Source organism: Hevea brasiliensis, chromosome 17 (assembly GCF_030052815.1).
Source record: "Hevea brasiliensis isolate MT/VB/25A 57/8 chromosome 17, ASM3005281v1, whole genome shotgun sequence".
In the NCBI taxonomy this organism is placed as follows: domain Eukaryota; kingdom Viridiplantae; phylum Streptophyta; class Magnoliopsida; order Malpighiales; family Euphorbiaceae; genus Hevea; species Hevea brasiliensis.
Window position 1 is genome coordinate 55,796,678 of NC_079509.1, and position 16,824 is coordinate 55,813,501.

At 34.3% G+C, this 16,824-nt stretch overlaps 1 long non-coding RNA gene and 1 pseudogene across 1 annotated transcript; both read right to left on the reverse strand.

Moving 5' to 3' along the window:
• Positions 1 to 780: 780 nt before the first annotated feature.
• On the reverse strand, positions 781 to 16,755 carry LOC110645529 (uncharacterized). The gene is made up of 7 exons (XR_009145561.1): positions 15,963 to 16,755; positions 15,598 to 15,693; positions 15,299 to 15,391; positions 15,053 to 15,137; positions 1,335 to 1,430; positions 965 to 1,120; positions 781 to 866 (listed from the first exon to the last, which is right to left on the reverse strand). It is a non-coding gene; the product is annotated as an uncharacterized LOC110645529 (long non-coding RNA).
• Positions 5,435 to 11,876, reverse strand: LOC131175390 (2-(3-amino-3-carboxypropyl)histidine synthase subunit 1-like; annotated as a pseudogene).
• Positions 16,756 to 16,824: the final 69 nt, after the last annotated feature.

The window sequence follows — 16,824 nt, forward strand, 5'->3', positions numbered from 1 at the left end:
TATATTTTTTTATAAATATATTAAATTATTATTAGATAATTAAAATAAAATAATAATAAATAATAAATGTATGTGGGTTTCCACAGTGTGGCTTGATGCCAGCAGCTTCCTGGGAGTAGATACACTCGCCTCATCTTCTCGATAGCTTCTCATATTACATGAAAAAGCTTTCCATATTCAATTTGTCTACCGCAACCGATGAGGAGATATTTTCATAAATAATTGATTAAGAGAAAATACAAGAAACAATTCAGGGATTCTGTTGGAAGTGATTCAGATGTCCAATTCAATTCCTGGTCTTCATTGTGATTCAGAAGAAATCTTGCGAATTATTGATGGGCATATGCACACACCACCTGTTCACATACCTTTGTTATAAATATCATGCATTGCAATCACGTATGATTACAAAAGATAGACATATAGAAAAATAAAACAGAAACATGTATAGCTTGATGTTTACACCCTATAGAACAGAAACATGTATAGCTTTTAGTTGCAAGTCTAAACATATGCAAATGCATAGATATAACTCAACTCAACTAAGCATTTATCCCAAAAATTTGGGGTAAGTTATATGGATCCTCTTTTACCATTCTAAATGCATAGATATAACAAAAAAAACAAAAATGTCACGATTTCCATAAATTCTCAATTAACAATCGTATACAATAGAACAAAATAATAGAAAGCATTTTTCAGCCAATGTAGCTAATTAATTGCCATCTCTAGACAATTATTCAGCATCGTGTCACGAAATAGCAATGTAACTATTGCTTACACTGATTAACATGCTGGAAATTCCACTCGTTGCCGTGCAGATCTTTTGCAATCAATTGTTGACAAGGTGTCTGTTGCTGCATATCCTGAACAAAGAGGAAAATCATAACCATCAATGAGAGAGAAGTAAACACATCACAATACACAGCAGGGAAGGAAACAATAATTTATTTTAGATACTGACCAATGCTGGTAGACATTCCTATGCATGCTTTTGATAAATATTTGAAGTACAATGCTTGCTTACATCCGAAGCAGCAAGTGTTTTCTAAAATGAATTCACCGTGCATCTTTCTGCAGGTTTCAGGAGTTCAGGATTGCTGCCAGTAAACTCTCTTTGCTGATTCATATAGGGGGAAATAATAAGGAAAATACGGGGCAAAAATATAGAAAGAACCACAATGAAAATGCTCATGGTTGCTTCAATTGCAAAAGTAAGACAGACAGACTAGCTTACATCAGGCCCAGGAAGTATTGATATATATGAACATACTTGGTCTGTTTTAGGTTCAGCCTAAAGTCCACAAGAATATAACAGATGAGCCAAAACCTACCTGAAGATCAATTTTGATCACTTGCCAAAGAATTTTTGATGGAATATCAGATGAGGGCATCTGCTGTTCTAACTCCTGATGCACCGAAGCTCCAAGCTACATGTAGAAGAGATATTGTAAATTGTAAGACCAAAGACATCATACAATGGCAGGCAAAAGACATCTCTAATGAAACTCATTGTAGATCAAAGACACCAGAGAATGACATACAATCATTTTGTTCTGCTGTATATGATTCAAATTTCCTGAAGCAATGAGATGCAGAGTGTAAAAGAGAAAAACTATCAATAGTATTTTCCTGCCTACCATATCCCGAAACACAAAATAAAACATCAAGAAAATCAATGTTAGTAAAATCAACTCACAGGAAGTTCACTAAATCACTAACAGATGATGAATTGATAAGTCAACGAATCAGTGGCCATGTAATCGATTGATAGCGTCGGCTTTACCTAGTTGGGCACTTCCTTCACTTTCAACTCCTTTATCTCGCTGTAGAACTTACTCAGCGCCATTTCCTTTGGAATTTTTGGATAAATTTAGGACTTTTTGAAATTGATGAAATAGATTTGCAAATTGGGGATCTGAATAGAGAGAGACGACCTCGGACGATTGGCACTGAATAGTTATGCGCTTGTAATTGCCTCTAGTTAGAAGCGAATTTATGGAACGCCAAAAAGGATGTTCAATCAAACACCAGCTCTCCAAGGGCAAACGACCTTGTGAATTTAAAAGTAAATCCTACAAGGAAAAGGTTTACATATACTATATATGCTGCCTACCAAAGGATTCCACCGTACCATTCTCACTCATCAATCCACTGTAACCTGTATTGGCCCATTATGGATTGGGTTAACAGGGAGTGCTTGGAGAAGGTTTCTATGGCTCTGTCTTCTTATCCATATCAATCAAATATAATTTCATCACCGCTTATTGTGAAGACTGCACCGATAATAAATTTTTTCTCTCTACAGAAAAAATTAAAAATTTTACTTTGTCATTTTAACTCCGAAGGAGTTATTCAATGTTATAAGCATAACTTTTCATCTGGTTGGAGACTTTGGCAGCACAAAACTCTGATGGAGGTCAAGATTCAACAAAGCTAGTCGATTTTGAAAGGAGATTGAAGACTCACGCTGGATTTATTTCTTGATTAGAGATTTTTTCTTTTGAATTTGTCTTATTTTAGGATTTATTTTTATTGTGATTGCAATGATTCTAGGCCTATGATAAACAATTGTTATGAATTTTGATTTTATGAGGAGCTACATTTTCAACTAGGGCATATAGGTTGAATTTAATTTTAATTTTTAGAAATTTTGTATTAATTTTCTTTATTTATATAATTATTTATTATTTGTACTTATACTTTTGGATATCAACCATTGTGGCATTTAATTGATTTCAATTAGCAACGAAAAGGAAGGAAAATTGTGTATTTGTAAATAATAATAATAGATATAACAGAAATAATAATTGGAGTGAGAGCAAAAGATTTGATATGTGAAATTTTGGAAAAAATCATAGTGGTTAGTGAATTAATTACAATTTATTTTATTATTGGGAAATAGATTATGGGCTTGGGAGAAATCTCAGGTTTGAGTATGGGAGTTGTAAGTGTAACATTTGATTCGGGGTTTTACAGCTCGCTATCTGGCTCCCGTGGTTTTCAAGCTATTACGGGTATCCAATGAGTGATTAATCTGATTGGCTAATAGCTGTGATACATTTTCTGATGATCAAAAAAAAAAAAAACAAAGAGATTATGGGTTTGTGTTAATAATAAAATTTGAATGGCTAAACAAAATAAATAGAATTGATAATTATACCATATTACTTTTCGCAATTTCGTACACTTACGAGATTAGAGTATCATTATTGAAGTATTTATATGGGCAATTTAGATTATTAGGTTGTGGATAGAGAGATAACAGGGGAGAGAGAAATTAATTCTAAAATATTATTTTTAATTAATTAAAATATTTTCTTGATAAGTGTTAAATTAATAGAGATAAAATATAAAATTTTAATTTAATAAGGGTCACATCATAAAAAATAACTTAAAACTAACTATTATAAGTCATCCAAAATTTTTATTACTTAAATTGAAGATAAGTGTTTTGAATTATAAATTAAAATTTAAATACTTCATTATCATACACCCTTAAATCTTTTCCTTAAATGTGTTAAATTAATGAAGATAAAATATAAAATTTTAATTTAATAAGAGCCACATCATCAAAAATAATTTAAAAACTAAATATTATAAGTTATATAGGATTTTTATTGCTTAAATTGAAGATAAGTGTTTTGAATTACAAATTAAAATTTAAGTACTTCATTATTAAATACCCTTAAGTTAATCAACCAAGCTCACCTCAAGGACTCAAATTCTAATCCATTACTGCATGCTTTAATTTTCCTTTTGGAATATTTTTTTTTTCATATAAGCATAAACACAATATAAACAAAATAAAAGTACAGTTTTTTACTAATTAGTATTGTATATATCATTTTATTTTAAGAAAGCTAAATTAAATAAAAATAAAAAAAATAACATATTTAATTTAAGAAAATAAAACTAAATATACAATTGCATATAAACACAAGGGCCTTTGATGTTTTTGTCATTTTCCTTAAAGAAATTAAAAATAAATCTTACAAGGAAAAGGATAATATATGCTGTACTATTTATCCAAGGATTTTATATACTATACTGTTCTCACTGGATTCTGAATTTTTTTTTTATTATTTAATGTTACCATGGCATATCTTTTTTATTTTAATTTAATAAAATAATAAACTTTAAAGATATAATTGTATACCCACAAGGGTTTTTAATGTATTTATCTTTCTTTCCTTAAAGAAATTAAAAATATATCCTACAAGGAAAAGGATTATATATACTAAATCCTACAAGGAAATGGATTATATATGCTATCTATGTACACCACCTAACAAAGGATTCGACGGTACTATTCTCGCTCATCATCTACTATAACCTGTATTCGCTTACGATGGACTGGGTTCGCGGGAAGTGCTTGGTTAAGGGATCCTACGGCTCTGTCTTCTTGGCCAGACCGACCAATATTATTTCCCCACCGCTTGCTGTGAAGTCTGCGCTGATAATAAATTCTTTCTCCCTGCAAAAAGAATTGAAGATTTTGTTTAGTCTTTCTGGCTCTGAAGGAGTTATTCAATGCTATGGGGACTGTTTGAGTCATAAGAATGGCATGACAATTTATAACTTACTACTGAAATATGCTCCTGATGGTAGTCTTGCAGACTTGATTAACAAATGTGGAGGAAAAATACCTGAATGTGATGTAAGGCGATATAGTCAGATGATTCTTAAAGGGTTATCATCCATACATAATAATGGATATGTTCATTGTGATATTAAGCTTGCCAATATCCTTGTTTTCCTTTCTGATCAACAAGATTTAAGTCAGCTCAAGATTGCAAATTTTGGCTTAGCAAAAAAGCCTGATGAATGGTATGACAATTTATAACTTATTATTAGAGTATGCTTCTGATAGTAGTCTTTTAGACTTAATTAACAAATATAGAAGAAAAATACACGAATGTGATGTGAGGCGATACACTTATATGATTCTTAAAGTGTTATCATTCATACACAATAATGAATAGGTTCATTGTGATCTTAAGCCTGCTAATATCCTTGTTTTCCCTTCTGATCAACTAAATTTAAGTTAACTTAAGATTGCTGATTTTGGCTTTAGCAAAAGAGCCCGATGAAGAAGATTCAAGGAAATTCTTTTATCAGTACACTTTTCAAGGAACTCCCATGTACACGTCTACTAAATCTGTAAAATTTGCTCAGATATCACCAGCTCTAGATATTTAGTCTCTAGGTTGCATTGTTATTGAGATAATTACAGGAAAGCCACCATGGCAAGAATTGGATATAAAAGACATTGAATAATTGATGAATTATGATTGCATCATTGAAAAATTGACACAAAAAATCAGTAGAATCAAATTGAATAATTTATTTTTAAAATTAATTATTATTAAATCTTAAATTAAAGTATAAAATATAAAATATAAAGAAAATTGAGAAAGAAATGAGTCCAAAATAAATCAAAGAAAAACAAGCTCAAGATGAAACCACAATTGATAAATAAAATTGAATCAAACTAAACCAAATCAGATTGATTTGATCTAGTCTGCTAAAAATTTTAATTTTTTCAGTTTGATTCGATTTTTCAATTTTCTCCCTAATTCTGTTTGGTTTGGCCTGCTAAAAATTTTGGTTTATTTGGATATTTGATTTTCCAAACTGAACCAACCGATGCTCACCCCTATTCAGGAATGAGTACTAATGACCTCTTCAAGCAAACCTTGCTGCTGTACCTTGTAGCTGGCGCATCCATCTGAGAATAACTTGAGAAACATGATGTGCTGAAGCTAACTTAGAGGCGATAGGATCAGCTGAACACCACATGCAGATGCTGGGGACATTTTACACACTGCAAATTTTACCGCCATTGGATATGTGCTTTTGATTCTGTGTGGCTTGATGCCAGCAGCTTCCTGGGAGTAGATACACTCGCCTCATCTTCTCGATAGCTTCTCATATTACATGAAAAAGCTTTCCATATTCAATTTGTCTACCGCAACCGATGAGGAGATATTTTCATAAATAATTGATTAAGAGAAACTACAAGAAACAATTCAGGGATTCTGTTGGAAGTGATTCAGATGTCCAATTCAATTCCTGGTCTTCATTGTGATTCAGAAGAAATCTTGCGAATTATTGATGGGCATATGCACACACCACCTGTTCACATACCTTTGTTATAAATATCATGCATTGCAATCACGTATGATTACAAAAGATAGACATATAGAAAAATAAAACTAAGAGAACAATGCATTTTACGTAACAGATGATCTTATTACCTATGAAGTAAAGCTTTGATTTCTCATCCATTTACTTGAGACTGGTTGGGCATTGAAGAGCTCATATTGGTAAGCAAAGATGAGGACCTCCCTCATCTCAGTATTGAGATAACTTAGGGTAAAGTCATGCATTTGATTATGAGTTTAATGCAATCCAAAATGTTTCTATCAAGTTTAAGTGCTGAAAAAACTTGATCTCTCTGTAGAGACGATTAACAAAGTGAGCTAATCTCTAATTCTATAAATGTAAGTGTTGGCACTCCAATTTATCAGTCAAGTGAATTAAATTGGGAATTTGATATGGAAGTTTCACTTGAGTTTTCTAGATACACCTGCATTCTTTGCCAAAGGGAATTATCCGAGGTGATAATAATTAAAATTCCGCCATTAAAGTAAGCATCGTTCAGTTCAAATCGGAGAACCAAATCGAATTTGGTTTTTTTTTTTTTTTTCCAGTTTGGTTTGGTTTGCAAGTAATAATGTTAATTCAATTAGGTTTGGTTTAGGGGGGAAAAACGAATTAATGAAACAAACTGGAATTGTGTGTGTTGTGTGTGTGTGTATTAATATTAAAAACCAATGATCCAAATCAAATTATTTCTATTCGGTTTGATTTAACTACTGAAATGGATTCAGTTGAATTTAGTTCAGTTTTATTAAATTTCAAACTGAATAGGACCTGCTGAATGCTCAACCCTACAATGAGGAGCTAAATGAAGTCCTATTATCTTCTTTGTTGGTAAGGTCCTAAGTGGATGGTTGAGCCTTCCAAAAGTTGGTTTGAGAAGTAGGTTCCTATTTTTATAGATATTTCTCAAGGGAAAACAATTAATCTAGAATTGGGACTTGGATTTGAGCAATAGAACAACGGTCATGGGCAACATATCCATTTTAGTCCATTATTCCATTATTTTTATTTTCTACTGAGATCTTCTGCATTCAATGTGGCAAAATGATAGATTTTAGAGTGGTTTTTTTCCTGATGCTAATCTCCTCTTATTTTTTCAATGTTTTTGACATAAGTTGGTTAATCTTAATAGCTTAATCTTTTATAGGGCATCTGTTACGAGCTCCAATATGGAACAGGGAAATTCAGTTAAGGTGGATACCCACTTTAGACAGATGTACAGGCGCTATTCACATGGGAAAAAGAAGCTGGATTAGATGTGGCTGTTTGAGTTTTAAATTTTAAACTTCTCTTGCTGCAAATAAACTAAAGTCATTAAAAAACAGGAGAATCTTTATTGGTTTTTCCGCTATATTTTTGTATTTAAAAGCTAGTTGAAATCAACTAAAGGGCAGCTAAGTTCATTCCAGAATTGAATCTCCTAAATACTCAGAGACCGGACAGTTCTCTCTAACAAGCACCGTTAGTTCTTCCACAATAGGTCGCAACCACAAAGGCAAAAACAATAATAAACCTCAACCCAGCAGCCCTTGGACATTATCCAAACTCAAGTTCATAACAGCTTCATGATTCCTTCCCATTGTCTGCCTCAGCTCAGCATAATTTCCAGCAACATTTTTCTTCCCATTGTCAATCTCAGCTAAGCATAACAATTTAATATCCATAGAGGTTAACAGAGCATCTTTCACTAGCATCAAACGGTTATTCACTAGTATTTTTATTTTTATTTGTCAACGTCGCTGCAACATCCTAGTATTTTTCTAAGATCAACTTGTTTTGAAGTGCAATTGTACCAAGTGATCATGATACCACTTTTAAGACAAGTACTTTAGTCTGTACATTCTACAGAATTACTATTTTTGAATCATGCCTTCAGGGTAGATAAAAATAAATTAATAAATAAAATCCATACTTCTTCCAAAACCAAAATTGAACCAAGGGCAAAACAGATGCAAAAATAACCTCCATATTCTAAAACATCAAGATTAAACATATAAGCAAAGTTGGACATACTTACTTGTAATAAAATCTTTATGGGCTAATGATGCTACAAAGCACATGTAATACAATCCTTAAGAGGTAGTGATGCTACAAAGCAGCACCATCACTGGTAGAGGACACCACATTTCTTCTTATAGGGCGAGTTGCTTTCTTCAAATAAGAGGAATTCCACTCCCCACTATCCTGAGCATAGTAATCCATGGGATAATCACCAGCAAAAGAATAACCTACACCCTTTACATCCTTTGCAGCTTCATTGCCACATCCAGAACACAATCCATTGCTGTGCCCACATCCAAGACCATTGCAACACCCTGAGTTTGCCACTACACTCTTATCCTTCTCCCACCAACCTGGTAAACTGCTTCAAAAGGTGTCAAAAGAGGCTTCTCAAATGCCTCTCCCCAATCAATAGAGAGCCGAGGATATGCAATCTGAATCCAAGCATCCACAGATTGCTCAAATAAGGCAATCCTAGTAGGACTAATCTCTGACATCAAAACAACGGTATAAGAAAAATGTTTTTCTCTCATCTTCTTCTCCAACCTATCTAAAATCCTCGGATTGCCTTGCCTTCCCAATGTGCCCAACACAATCCCCCAACTCTTGGCTTCTCTTGCCCTCTCTATTGCCCTCTTCCTCGTCTCCTTCATTCCTTGATGATCATATTCCTCAAGAAACAGCTTCCCCAGATATGGGTCATTCCTAAATGCACTAATCTCAGGATTAGCCATCATAAACGCCTCCAAATGGAACCTCCCATCCGCCACAAATACCACAACCATGTCACTGAAACTACCAATTACAGATTTCGATGGTATTCTGGGTGCCGTGCAACCCAAAACTTCACCGGCCGATAAGGGTTTCGATTGAGGGATCAAAACCGAAAGGCCCAGCTTTTCCGACTCAGGCTTTGCTTCTCGAATCGCAGATGCGAACTGAATAGTACCCGCGAGAACAATGCTTTTTTTATCATTCAAATTGAGTTTGATGGTGCTAATCAGGCGCTCAACATCGATTTTAATGTCAACAAAAACGTAAAGGCAAGGAACTTTCGTAGCATCGATGGGGACCAAGCAGCTATGGCCATAGTGAATTAGAAGATCAGCACCTAACGCCAAGGCGGAGAGGTCGTCCACACAACAGGCGCCGTAAGTGACGTCGCCGAGGACGAAACAGTGGGTAACGCCTGTTGCAAGTATAGAGATCTGGTGTTGTGTAATGGCTGTGATTGTGGAAGGTGGAAACAGCTACATCAGGGTTCTTCTGCTTAATTATTATGTAAAACATTCCGTGTTTTAAATTAAAATATTATTATTTTAATAAATTAATTTGATTTATTTAATTTTTTAGTTAAAATTTGAGTTAATTTAAATAAATCATTCATAATCGAGCCATTACAAAGTAAATATAAATAAATAAATATAATTTTGTTATAAAATATTAGTTACTAAAAATGATTTTTGAAAATTATATTGTGTTTACACCTATACTAATTTAATAAATTAAATTGTATTAATAAATTATAAAATATTGGTTAAAATGTGATATTTTACCCCGAAGGTATATCACACCCTTAAAATATACGGGTATAATATAAAAATTAAGGAGAAAACAAATAAGGTTGACTAAAGATAGAATCAATTTCATTGGATTGCTTTTTAAATTATCATGAATAAAATAATAACTTTAAAGATATAATTGTATGCTCACAAGGGCTTTTAATATATTTATCTTCCTTTCCTTAAAGAAATTGAAAATAAATCCTACTAGGAAAAGGATTATATATACTAAATCCTACAAGGAAAAGGATTATATATACTATTTATATACACCACCTACCCAAGGATTCTACGGTTCTATTCTCGCTCATCATCCACTATAACCTGTATTCGCTCGCTATGGATTGGGTTCGTGGGAAGTGCTTGGGGAAGGGATCCTACGGCTCTGTCTTCTTGGCCATACCGACCAACATTATTTACCCACCGCTTGCTGTGAAGTCTGCGCTGATAATAGATTCTTTCTCTCTGCAAAAAGAATCAAAGATTTTGCTTAGTCTTTTTGGCTCTGAAGGAATTATTCAATGCTATGGGGACTGTTTGAGTCATGAGAATGGTATGACAATTTATAACTTACTACTCGAATATGCTCCTAGTGGTAGTCTTGCAGACTTGATTAACAAATATGGGGAAAAATACCTGAATGTGATGTGAGGCGATACACTCGAATGATTCTTAAAGGGTTATCATCCATACATAACAATGGATATGTTCATTGTGACCTTAAGCCTGCCAATATCCTTGCTTTCCCTTCTGATCAACAAGATTTTCAGCTCAAAATTGCAGATTTTGGCTTGGCAAAAGAGCCTGACGAAGACAATTCAAGGAAATTCTTTTACCAGTACACTTTCCGTGGAACTCCCTTATACATGTCTCCTGAATCTGTAAAGCTTGCTGAGATATCACCAGCTTTGGATATTTGGTCTCTGGGTTGCATTGTTATTGAGATGATCACAAGAAAACCACCATGGCATGAATTGGATGTAGAAGATTTCTTTGTTCGCCTAGCTTTTGAGGGTAGCTCACCTGAGATACCAGCAAGCATGTCAAAGAAAGGGAAAGATTTCTTAAGAATGTGTTTCATGAGACCCCATTGCGAGAGGTGGACAGCAGATATGCTATTGGATCATCCTTTAATTGTTGATGAAGAGCTTACTTCACCATTTGAGCAGGAAGAACTCTTACCACCAAGCCTTAGTGATGATGTTGTTAAGTCCATGTGCAAGCTAATACTATCTGATTATTCACCTGGGCAAGGTCTATTTTCTCTACAGATAGGCCACTGAGCTTGGGTTCTACATGTAAGCGGTTGAACTTTGGTCCTATCGAAATGGGTTGTAAGGAAACGGAAAAGAGTTTGCTTAGCAAGGATGGACTAAGAACTAAGGCAAATTGACTAATTTTCTATGTTGCAGAATATCAATTTTGTGGCACTAAAAAATTGATGCTATTCTACTGCAATGAACCAGCAAATATGTATATTTGCATTTCATTGAGCTCACAATTTTCGATCGAGGGATCAAAACCGAAAGGCCCAGCTTTTCCAACTCAGGCTTTGCTTCTCGAATCGCAGATGCGAACTGAATAGTACCCCCGAGAACAATGCTTTTTTTATCATTTAAATTGAGTTTGATGGTGCTAATCAGGCGCTCAACATCGATTTTAATGTCAACAAAAACGTAAAGGCAAGGAACTTTCGTAGCATCGATGGGGACCAAGCAGCTATGGCCATAGTGAATTAGAAGATCAGCACCTAACGCCAAGGCGGAGAGGTCGTCCACACAACAGGCGCCATAAGTGACGTCGCCGAGGACGAAACAGTGGGTAACGCCGGCGAAGGCGGTGAATATATCCGAAAGAATAAGCGAATTCATAAGCAGTCCCTCAGTGAGCTGGAGAGCGAGACCCTTGGCTCTGGTGGAGCGGATGCGCCAGACACACTTGTGGACTTCCAAGTTGTAGTTGGAGGGCAAGAGGGAGATGGCGGCATTGAGAGATGAGTCGTTGAGGATAGTTTCTGGGATTTGGTTTTTGACGAAACGTTTCGGCACTGGTTTCGGCTTGATTTGCATAGTTTCGTCTAAGGTCGCCATGACTTTTTGAATTAATGGACATTGAATATTGATTAAGGGCCTTTTTTGTAAAAAGGAAAGCTAGTAAAGGAAAAGTGAATGAAGTTATATATATATATATATATATATATATATAAAGTAAAATGTTATGGATACCTTAAAAATATTTTCGACAAGGAAATGAAATAAAAGAAAGTTATTTATTTATTTTCATGTTTCACGAGAAAGAAATTATAAGTTATATAAGATTTTTGTTGCTTAAATCGAAGATAAGTGTTTTGAATTATAAATTAAAATTTAAATATTTTATTATCACATACCCTTAAATCTTTTTTTGATATATGTTAAATTAATGAAGATAAAATATATGTATATTTGCATTTCAATGAGCTCACAAATTTTAGATTGTGAGATTGTTTGTAATTTTAATAGTGAGATTCTTTGTAATTTTAACTCTGATTACTTGGCAAAATAATTATATTAATTGTATTACCAAATCATGAATCATTTGCTGTCTTCTAATTAGAGTGATGTTTTTTCTATTCTCATAGCAACAGAGAAAAAGGAAAGAATAAACAGAGTGCCATTGATGAATCTAATTACATCGTTTTTAAGTCATTAGGAAATTAATCATCAATGTTTTGGAAGAATGAGTGCCTGCTGATCTTTCATCTTCTTAGTGCCTTCCTTCTCTACTGTTTCATCTAATTCACTTTCTTCCTCGACCAATTTGTCCTCTATATCCCTTCCATTAATTATAAGTTTGCACCAATTTATTCAGCCTCAATTCCACCTCTTAATTTTTCATTCTCAACTCCTATTCACTCAGCAATATCAAGTTGTGAATTTTCCAATTATCTTCTATGGTATGTGTTGCTTATTAGTATTCAATAAAAAAGAGCTTATGGTGTTAATAGCGCATTGCGTTCACCATTTATGATTATTGAATTCATGCAAGTGTTAAGATAGCTTTCATCACTTGCTACGTTGTAGTGTTTGTGGTGAAATGGTGATTGAGAAAATTACATCCTCATCTCGAGCATATTAGTTATTCAAGAATTCCACGCATGAATGCCATTCAAATTTAGCCTGACCAAGCAGAAACAAGATCCCTAACAAAATGGAGTTGCTGTAGAACATTTTCAAAGGTCCTTTTCCACCGCAACTTGCTTTTCAAATTGTATGAGCCTAACCTGACATAGAATAGCAGGAACCATATTTATAGCAGCTTATCTTAAACACTCAGGGCCCAACTCATTCATCTTTCCATCCACTTGGGGCTTACTGGAAAGTAACTTGTATCTTATAAAATTATATATCACCCACCTGATGATTCATATTTGAATAAAATAAAATTATCATAATTTTATTAAGGGATATATAAAATTAAAGAATATACATATACTTCGAAATCCTGGTGGAGCCACCAACAAGGACAACATCGTGTACAGAGCTCTTATACATCTTGACAGATAGTCAGCATCTGCATTTTCTTATTCAGGGGTGTCCATTGTAATCATTTGTTCACTCTTGTCACCTAAAACCAGAATGGCCAAAGCTCCACCGTTTTGTGCATTCCAGGCCTTCAGGGTGAAGTAACAATTCACAAACAAAGATACTTCAGCAATGGGAAGTTACATTAGAAAGCAAGCAATAAGGATTTAATTACTTCCAAGGATGTCCTCAACAAAAAGAGATGGCCGGTGCCCTGGAAATATCAACTACAGAAGACAGCCTTGAGTCCACATAATGATGAAAGGTCATACAATTGTGTCATGTTTGGTACGTTGCAATATAGTAAAAGAGAAAACAATGGGGTGAGAATAAATGGAACTTGTTAATTTTGCACACTATTTGTATCAATTAATGAAAAGATGCTACTTATTCTTGCAGAATAAAATAAGAATATTACAAACGAGGTGAATTGTCATTCTAGATAGCACTAAAAGAACAATCCCTTTTCTGCCTTTTTCTTTTTTCCCATACTAATTCATGCTGTCAAGACATTTTTAAGACACTTTTCTGTGTTAACAAAGGTCACTCATCCCTGAATGCCATAAAGTTAAGATTTTAGAGATATTCAAATCATTGCACTGATAGATCCACAATAATTATTACCTTCAGCAACTCAGAAGAAGCAAATTATATGAAGATGTTCAAAAAGAGATACAACAAGATAATTATTATCCACATGTAAATTTCCCACTCAAAGACTTGACAATTTCATAATATGAGATGGTCCCTTAATTCCACTATTAACTACAGTTTTTCTCAAGGCACCGCCCCTGTATTTGCTAGAGGCAGTTTTGAACTGCCTCATGACCACCTCTGTAACCATCGTCTCTATGACATGGAGGCGATTTCGTCAAGCGCTAGGTAGGTCATGGCATAGGGGAGGTTTATTTCAGCGTTTTAAACCGCCCCTACACTTGATTCGGAGGCAGTTTAAACCACCCCAATGCTTGTTCAAGCCATCATGATTATTGAATTAGAGAAGGTTTGTAGAGGCAGTTTAAAGGATTTGATTTCAATTTTAATTTTTTAATAATTGTTTTATAATGATGACTTGCAATATTATTAATTTTTATGCCTTTTTTTCGTGATATTTATGGCAATCATTTTTATAGCTAGTGTGATTCACATCTGGTTATATTTTCTTGTTTTGCAACTAAATTTAATATTTAAATAAATAATAACTAAATTGAACACATTAATACAACTCAAAAAATTAAATTTATTATGTAATAATATTCATTATTTCTAAGTACAACTCATAAATAACAATTCTTGAATAGGAAAGAAAATTTGGAGTCTTTGTAATACAAGGAAAAAAAAGAGGGAACTAATTAACCTCTAAAAAAATTACTAAAATTGTTCTTTCCTTCTTCTGACTTTCTACAACTGGGTGTTCAAGTTGATGTTTACACCCTATAGAACAGAAACATGTAAGGTTTTTAGTTGCAAGTCTAAACATATGCAAATGCATAGATATAACTCAACTAAACTCAACTCAACTAAGCTTTTATCCCAAAAATTTGGGGTCGGCTATATGGATTCTCTTTCTCCACTCTAAATGCATAGATATAACAAAAAAACAAAAATGTCACGATTTCCATAAATTCTCAATTAACAATCATATACAGTAGAACAAAATAATAGAAAGCATATTTCAGCCATTGTAGTTAATTAATTGCCATCTCTAGACAATTATTCAGCATCGTGTCACGAAATAGCAATGTAACTATTGCTTACTCTGATTAACATGTTGGAAATGCCACTCGTTGCCGTGCAGATCTTTTGCAATCAATTGTTGACAAGGTGTCTGTTGCTGCATATCCTGAACAAAGAGGAAAATCATAACCATCAATGAGAGAGAAGTAATCACATCATAATACACAGCAAGGAAGAAAACAATAATTTATTTTAGATACTGAGCAATGCTGGTAGACATTCCTATGCATGCTTTTGATAAATATTTAAAGTACCATGCTTGCTTACATCCGAAGCAGTAAGTGTTTTCTAAAATGAATTTCCCGTGCATCTTTCTGCAGGTTTCAGGAGTTCAGGATTGGTGCCAGAAAACTCTCTTTGCTGATTCATATAGGGGGAAATAATAAGGAAAATATGGGGCAAAAATATAAAAAGAGCCACAATGAAAATGCTCATGGATGCTTCAATTGCAAAAGTAACACAGACAGACAAGCTTACATCAGGCCCAGGAAGTAGTGAGATATACTTGGTCTGTTTTAGGTTCAGCCTAAAGTCCACAAGAATATAACAGATGAGCCAAAACCTACCTGAAGATCAATTTTGATCACTTGACAAAGAATTTTGGATGGAATATCAGATGAGGGCATCTGCTGTTCTAACTCCTGATGCACCGAAGCTCCAAGCTACACGTAGAAGAGATATTGTAAATTGTAAGACCAACGGCATCGAACAATGGCAGGCAAAAGATATCTCTAATAAAACTCATTGTAGATCAAAGACACCAGAGAATGACATACAATCATTTTGTTCTGCTGTATACGATTCAAATTTCTTGAAGCAATGAGATGCAGAGTGTAAAAGAGAAAAACTATCAATAGTATCTTGCTGCCTACCATATCCAGAAACACAAAATAAAACATCAAGAAAATCAATGTTAGTAAAATCAACTCACAGGAAGTTCACTGAATCACTGACAGATGATGAATTGATAAGTCAACGAATCAGTGGTCGTGCTCCTTAGTGTTGCTAGCGCTCGAAGTGGCGGTGCTCCTCCGGAAGAGCAACAAGGTTGGAAAAGATCATGCCACCATCACGGTAGAGAGGATCAATGGGGCTGGTCTTGATGTCATTGCCGTGGTAATTGTCCAAAGATTTCTGCACCTATTTCTTCACGTAATCGATTGATAGCATCCGCTTTACATAGTTGGGCACTTTCTTCACTTTCAACCCCTTTATCTCGCTGTAGAACTTCCTCAGCGCCATTTCCTCTCGAATTTTTGGATAAAATTGCGAGCTTTTGAAATTGATGAAATAAATTTGAAAGCCGTAACCACAGATATATAAATTAGGGATCTGAATAGAGAGAGAGACCGCATCGGACGATTGGCATTGAATAGTTATGTGCTTGTAATTGCCTCTAGTTAGCAGCGAATTTATTAAACGCCAAAAAAAAAACGCTGTTCAATCAAACACCAACTCTCTAAGGGCAAACGACACTGTGAATTTGAAAGTAAATCCTACAGGAAAAGGATTATACATACTAAATCCTACAAGGAAAAGGACCGCCTACCCAAGGATTCTACTGCACCATTCTCATTCATCATCCACTGTAACCTGTATTGGCTTCTATGGCTCGGTCTTCTTGGCCATACCGACCAACATTATTTCGCCACCTTTGCTGTGAAGTGTGCTCTGATAATAGATTCTTTCTCTCTGCGATAGAATTAAAGACTTTGCTTGTTCTTTTTCACTTTGTATGCTATGAGGACTTTTTGAGTCATGAAAATTGAATATGTTCCTTGTGTTAGTCCTAT